This window comes from Octodon degus, unplaced genomic scaffold (genome assembly GCF_000260255.1).
Source record: "Octodon degus isolate 3935 unplaced genomic scaffold, OctDeg1.0 scaffold00034, whole genome shotgun sequence".
In the NCBI taxonomy this organism is placed as follows: Eukaryota; Metazoa; Chordata; class Mammalia; order Rodentia; family Octodontidae; genus Octodon; species Octodon degus.
This window is the reverse complement of record NW_004524610.1, coordinates 13823498-13829256: the sequence shown is the minus strand read 5'-3', so window position 1 is coordinate 13829256 and position 5759 is coordinate 13823498. Positions and strand designations below refer to the sequence as shown.

At 38.0% G+C, this 5759-nt stretch overlaps 1 protein-coding gene across 11 annotated transcripts in view; it reads left to right on the top strand.

Annotated features, from left to right (window-relative positions):
* Epb41l2 (erythrocyte membrane protein band 4.1 like 2) overlaps positions 1 to 5569 on the top strand; it is a 304724-nt gene extending 299155 nt beyond the window's left edge. For 7 of the 11 annotated variants that reach the window (XM_023714266.1, XM_023714265.1, XM_023714267.1 and 4 more), the window contains one exon: positions 2850 to 5568. The gene's annotated coding sequence lies outside the window, so the exon portion shown is untranslated. Of the gene's footprint in view, positions 1 to 2849 lie in introns of all 11 variants that reach the window. The other 4 variants (XM_004630260.2, XM_023714273.1, XM_023714272.1 and 1 more) reach the window with 2 other exon arrangements.
* The last annotated feature ends 190 nt before the right edge of the window (positions 5570 to 5759 follow it).

Below are 5759 nucleotides of genomic sequence, written 5' to 3'. Positions count from 1 at the left end.
GCAGTGTATTATTTGTTGAAACTGTACTTTTGATTTGATTTGAAACTGTCTCATTGCTATATGTTTATCAATAAAACTTTGAAAAGAAAAAAAAAAGATGTGATATTTTAATACAGTGGAGTACTTTGCAGCTGTAAAGAAAGATAAGCTCAAAGCTTTTATAGGTAAATGGATACAACTAGAGACCATACTCATATTTGAAGATTTTTTTGAGATCAAGATCTATCTTCCATATCAGCATACTCCGAGTTTCTTACAATATCTTGGAAATAAGTCTAATTGTATCTGTCCCATACAATTTTATGATTGTCAATACAAAGTAAAATTTGTATTTTTGATGAAAACATGTTCATAGTAATGTTACACGGGATCTAGAGAAAATGGTGACTGCAATCTAGCACCCTGTTCTTGTAGCAGGGTTTTTTAATTTTCAGGTTTTTTTTTTACCTTCTTACATTTTATTTATTTATAAGTACATGCTTGCAGTATTAAATGGACTACTTAACACATGTTGATTCTTTTTATTTCCCTGTTTATCTCTAGACCCCCCTTTGCCAGTTGTCTTCTTCTCTTCTTCCTCCTCCGTCTACTCTTCCTCCTCTCCTTCCCCTCCTCCTCCCCCTTCTTCTCCCTCTCCTCCCTCTTCTCTTCCCTCTTCCTCGTCCCCCTCTTTTTATTTTATTTTATTTTATTTTATTTTTTGCTTATTTTTTTCTTAGTTCATGTTTGCAACGTATAATGATTGCATTCACTGGGCATTTGGTTCGTGTACATGATATACCTTGAATCTAATTTACAGTATTTAATTTGTATCCAAAATATTATTTTGAAAGGTCAAAGAGCTCATTTTTCTAATCAAAGCAAAGTGGTACCAAGTGATGTGTACTCCTTTGCGAGAGCAGACAGCAGTTCTTAGAGCAGAACAGGTGGCGTGACTGAAGTTCTCAATTTCTCACTGGGAAATCAGCTCCTGGCGAACAAGAAATTGAACAATGCTCACTTCTTTGGTCCTTAGCTTTTTGTACCCTTGATGAAAAAACAGTCAAAACGCATAGGCAGCTGTGCAGAAACATTTGATACAGGGCTGGGGAGATATAGCTCAGCAGCATAAGTGCCCGCCTGGCAAACACAAGGTTCCAAGTTCAATTTCCAGTACCACACAAGCACACACAAAAATCCTCTTATGCTACCTTGCAGAAGTATTTGATACAGTGTTATGCCTTCAAGGGCAAAGGCAGGATCTGCATTCAGTGCTCCTTTGGGCATATTTTTATTCCCAGGAACATTACTTTGGGGGCCTGGGGACCTGGGGCCCTAGGGTTAGTATGATGATTATTAACATTGTATTTAAAAGTTGCTTTGGAGTTGCAAAATGCCTCCCTTCCCTTTCAGGTGGTCATTGTTTCCTCAGGAGCTCTAATCATGTAAGGAACTCATAAAAGATGAATTGTTAATTTAGACCAGGTCTCAGCCCAAGGCAGGAGGTTCTTTACTTTTGCTTTTTTGATGTCAGTGATCTGTAGGCTATGGCAGCCAGGAATTCAGTGTGTGCCATGTTCTGGAGTTAGCCAGCCAGGTGTTAAGAAGACCTGTGCACAGTGTCATGAAACTGTTATTGATCTAGATGAGATTGCTTTGGGTCTGAGACTTAATAGGTGGTTATAAATCTGTTACAGACTGACGTCTGTGTTCTTTAATGCTGTTTTGGACCCACTCTGGCTGTCCTTTGGGCCTGCTCTTATCTAACTACCTGCCTAACATAACCCCCAAGTGAAGTTTGATACCTGTATCAATGTACAGCATCCTCATATTTGTTTTCATTATTGCTAACCTATGATAAGACTTCTCTTTCTACATTGATTTTCCTCTGTGTAGATTCAGGCAAAATTTAATACCCTAAGGCCGACAGTAGGGTGGGAAACAATAATTTGTTTAATCAGTCTCTCCTAAATAATCAAGATATTATAATATCATGTGTGATACATCTGAATGAGTAGGATTTTTTTTCATTAGAACAAGACTTAATTTTATCTAACAAAAAGAGTGTACAGTCTAATTGACTTTGAGATCAATATATTTTGGGAAGGACATTAATTCCTGTTCTCCATTGAATTCTGTAATAACTTATTGCCAAAATTTCTAACCGATGTGATCTGAAATAAAAAAGTTTGCCTTCTTAAATTCTTACAGGGATAGTGCACCATTGTTATTTTTTAGTTCTGTCTCTGAGGTCTATAAATATCAACTATAGGCTTCCCTAGGACTATCCCTCATTCTCCTTATACTGACATGAAACTTAGTTCTAGCCATGCTTTGACTTTGATCCTTGGCTAATGACTCAAGCCTTAAATCTCTTGGTATTGCAGATTGTTTATTTCTAGAAATTGCCTTGTAATATTTTGAACCACATTTGGCCATGGTAAGTGAAACCGTAGAAGTAAAATCACAGATTAGAGGGAACCACTGTCTCCTATACAAATTGTCTAGTTTATGTTAATTAAATCTTTAACAGTGTAGTCGAGTTTGCCAGTTGTGGTGGACCTGTCACTTCTCCAGAAACACACCTTCAAAATTGGAACAGCCTCTTTCATGTTTTCTGGTAAATATCTGTACTTAGACATTGGTAAATAAAACTGCTGATTACTTCATTGAAATTGTTGTTGCTTATCATTCTGAAATTTTCACGTTTCTGTTGTAGAAATGTTTAAGCCTTGGGCTGGGGAGATAGCTCAGTAGGATAAGTGCTTCCCTGGCAAGCGCAAGGGTCTGAGTTCAATCCCCGGTTCCCCGAGAAAAAAAAAAAAAAAAAAAAGAAATGTTTAAACCTTGTCTCTGTTTTTCTCTCCTAGAAAGTGATCTTTTTAACAACATTAAACTTCATGAACATGAAGAATTTTGACAGTTTCAAGACTTAATGCCATACCACTACTCCAGCAAATTTGTGCTACAACTGGTAACAATGACCAGAAGCCTGAAGAATTAAAATGCCAACACCAAATCTTACCTTAACAGCTCTGGTCTATACTGTTTGTGTGTTTTTAATATGTTACTTTGTTTTATAACCACTTCTAAATATTCTTGGTTCTCTCCCCCACCCCATTAAGGGATTTTATTTTTGTTTTCTATTTACTTTGTGTACAACTACCTGCTTTTTATAACTTGTTTGCTTATATGACAGTGAACAAAGCCAGTGTGGGCTGGTAAGGTGCTGTTCACTCGAACAGGTGCTGTTGTGCAGAAGGGAAGCTCTGTGACTAGGTTAGGTGGTGGTTTCCTCCTTCCAGATTCTTCCCATTGAATTCTTACAGTAAATATTTACAGAGTTTTCAGATTGCAGTGAATATACTGTCTGAGAAAATATTAATACCAATTAAAAGCATTTCTTACATCTTGAAAATTTTCTAATGTTTTGAGAATTTCACTGGAGTGTTTTTTGCATTGAACCCCTTTGACTTTCCAGTCTTGTGGCTTTGTACTTCGACTGGAGAATTACAAAGCTCACTGACCACGCGTTGTGTCCAGAGACCCTGTGGCGCTACAGTGCCAGTGCTTCTCAAACACATGCTCTCTGATAGCATCCAGAGCAGGAGTGAGAAGAGAGGCAGCCATTCCTTCCTTCCTACTAAAAGAGCCAGGCAGCTTAGAACCTTAGTGCTTTTTCTCTTAACATTTCCCAGTTCCAGTTCTTTCCATTATCTGAACACATGGGTAAAGCCTTGCTTTTTATTAAACTTCTTGCCTATATGTAAAACTCACCTTGTGTTATTGAGCGGATATATCTCTTTCAAACAGCTTGATGACTCATACAGATTGAGAATATTGGGGAGAGGAGTGGGGGCCTCAGTGAATTTTGGTTGATTATAAGAAAGGTAAGCCATTTAAAGCTGACAACAGAGACCTGAGAGGGACTTATTAACTGTATCGAACATTCTCCCCTTGCTTTCGACCCTGTGTATAGCTATGAGGCCATATTTGATTTATAGCAGCTTCAAGTTGTATTAAATGATATTTTGCTTTCTGTAATACTGTTATAAAATAAAGTTTGTTTATTCTCTAAGCCTGTTGCTTCTCTTTTTATAAAGATCTTAAAAAATAAACTTGAGTGATTTTTTTTTTCAGCAGCAAAAGCCCTAGTATTGTATGGAATGCAGCATTGTGCACTTCTTTTTCAGCTCTGTTTTATAACTTGACAATGGTGCCAGCATCACTGATTTGAAATGGTGAGAGCAGTGTTGAAAGTTTGCAAACTAATGTTCAGCACACTGGATTCTTTCTGCCTGCTTAAATAATACACCCTGGCTACTATATATCCTCCAAGGGATATTTTTGCTTGCTTACTTTGTGTGTTGTTTTGTTTTCAAGAAATATTTTAGTTGTCTCATCTGCATCCTATTTCACATGTCCACTGTGCCTGAATTTGTCAAGCAAACTGGACTCTGCTGAGGGCCATGTCCAAATGTAGTGTGGGAAGCCTTTGTTAAGGCACGTAAGACTGTGGGCTTAATTTTCTTTTAAACATTGTACAGCAAATGGCCATCAGGGTATATTGCATTTTGAAATATTCTCTCTGTAGCCGTTTGAAGTGATTGTGTTAAATATCGTTTGCATAGCTGTCATCTTGGAGATCTGTTCCCACTAAGTTATCTCAACTTGTGAAAGGCCTTTCTCACTTTCTGTGTAATTGTTGCAAAAACAACTCTCTGGAGAAGCCTGTCTCTGCAAGCGAAGCCTTGGAAATATTGTGGAACCAAGTATGATTCTGTAAATACATTTCTCATCACAGATCTTGTAGATGTAACATTTTTATTTAAATCTCAGACCTTCCCAGGGGCTCAAGAGCTGTGTTCTTCTCTCTGTCTAATGAAAGCAACCTGATAGAATGTCTGGCTGGAGCGCCATGACATGAACTAGAAAGTGCCGTGTGCCGTCAGAGCTCACTTTTTCTAGCAGAGACAGCAAGGGCAAGCAAGGACAGCCAGGGGTCCTGGAGGCATGTCCAGGATCTCTGGGGACTTAGCACCCAGAGAAGTATTCTGAGCAGCGTTGGGAATTATTCCTGTGTGTGTATCAGCATGGCTCTCTCACTGAGCATTTTACATTGCAGGTTGTCACTGTCTCCCTGGTAAACAGCTTTCAAAGCCTTTCATGGTAAATAGAGGAGACTGACAAGGTTTTCAGATACAGATTGGAAAAGTTTTCAAATGGTATTTTTAAATTTCTGGTCTATTTGATGGTAATTATAAATAAAAGTTTTTTAATTCATGTTTCCTCCTTTATTCTGTCACCCATAAGCTGAGATAGTGTGCCATGGTATAAATTTGATGGAGACTTGGAGGTCTCTTATAAAAATCTTTGCAAGTCATTGGCAGACCCTCTGACAACCCCCAGTCATCAGATACCTGGCATAGTCAACAACAGAAATGCAAACCTTCACAGCTTTGGGTTCTGTAACATATTCTTTGGTAAATTTTCACAAATAATAGCAGTGTGATGAAAATTAAGTACCCACTGAGTTATTGGAAATACATTTATCTCTAATGGGGAATTCTTTCAGAAAATGGAACATTAGAAATCAGATTTATTTATTTATTTATTTATTTATTTATTTTTTTAAATTTTATTTATTTGTGTGTGTGTGGCCAGCTCAGCCCACCAGGGGGCGGGCTGGCGGGCATGTGGTGCTGGGGGATTGAACCGCGGTCCCTGATGCTTTTGCTAAGCTTGTTCTAAGTAGGTGCTTTAGACCACTGAGCCATCTC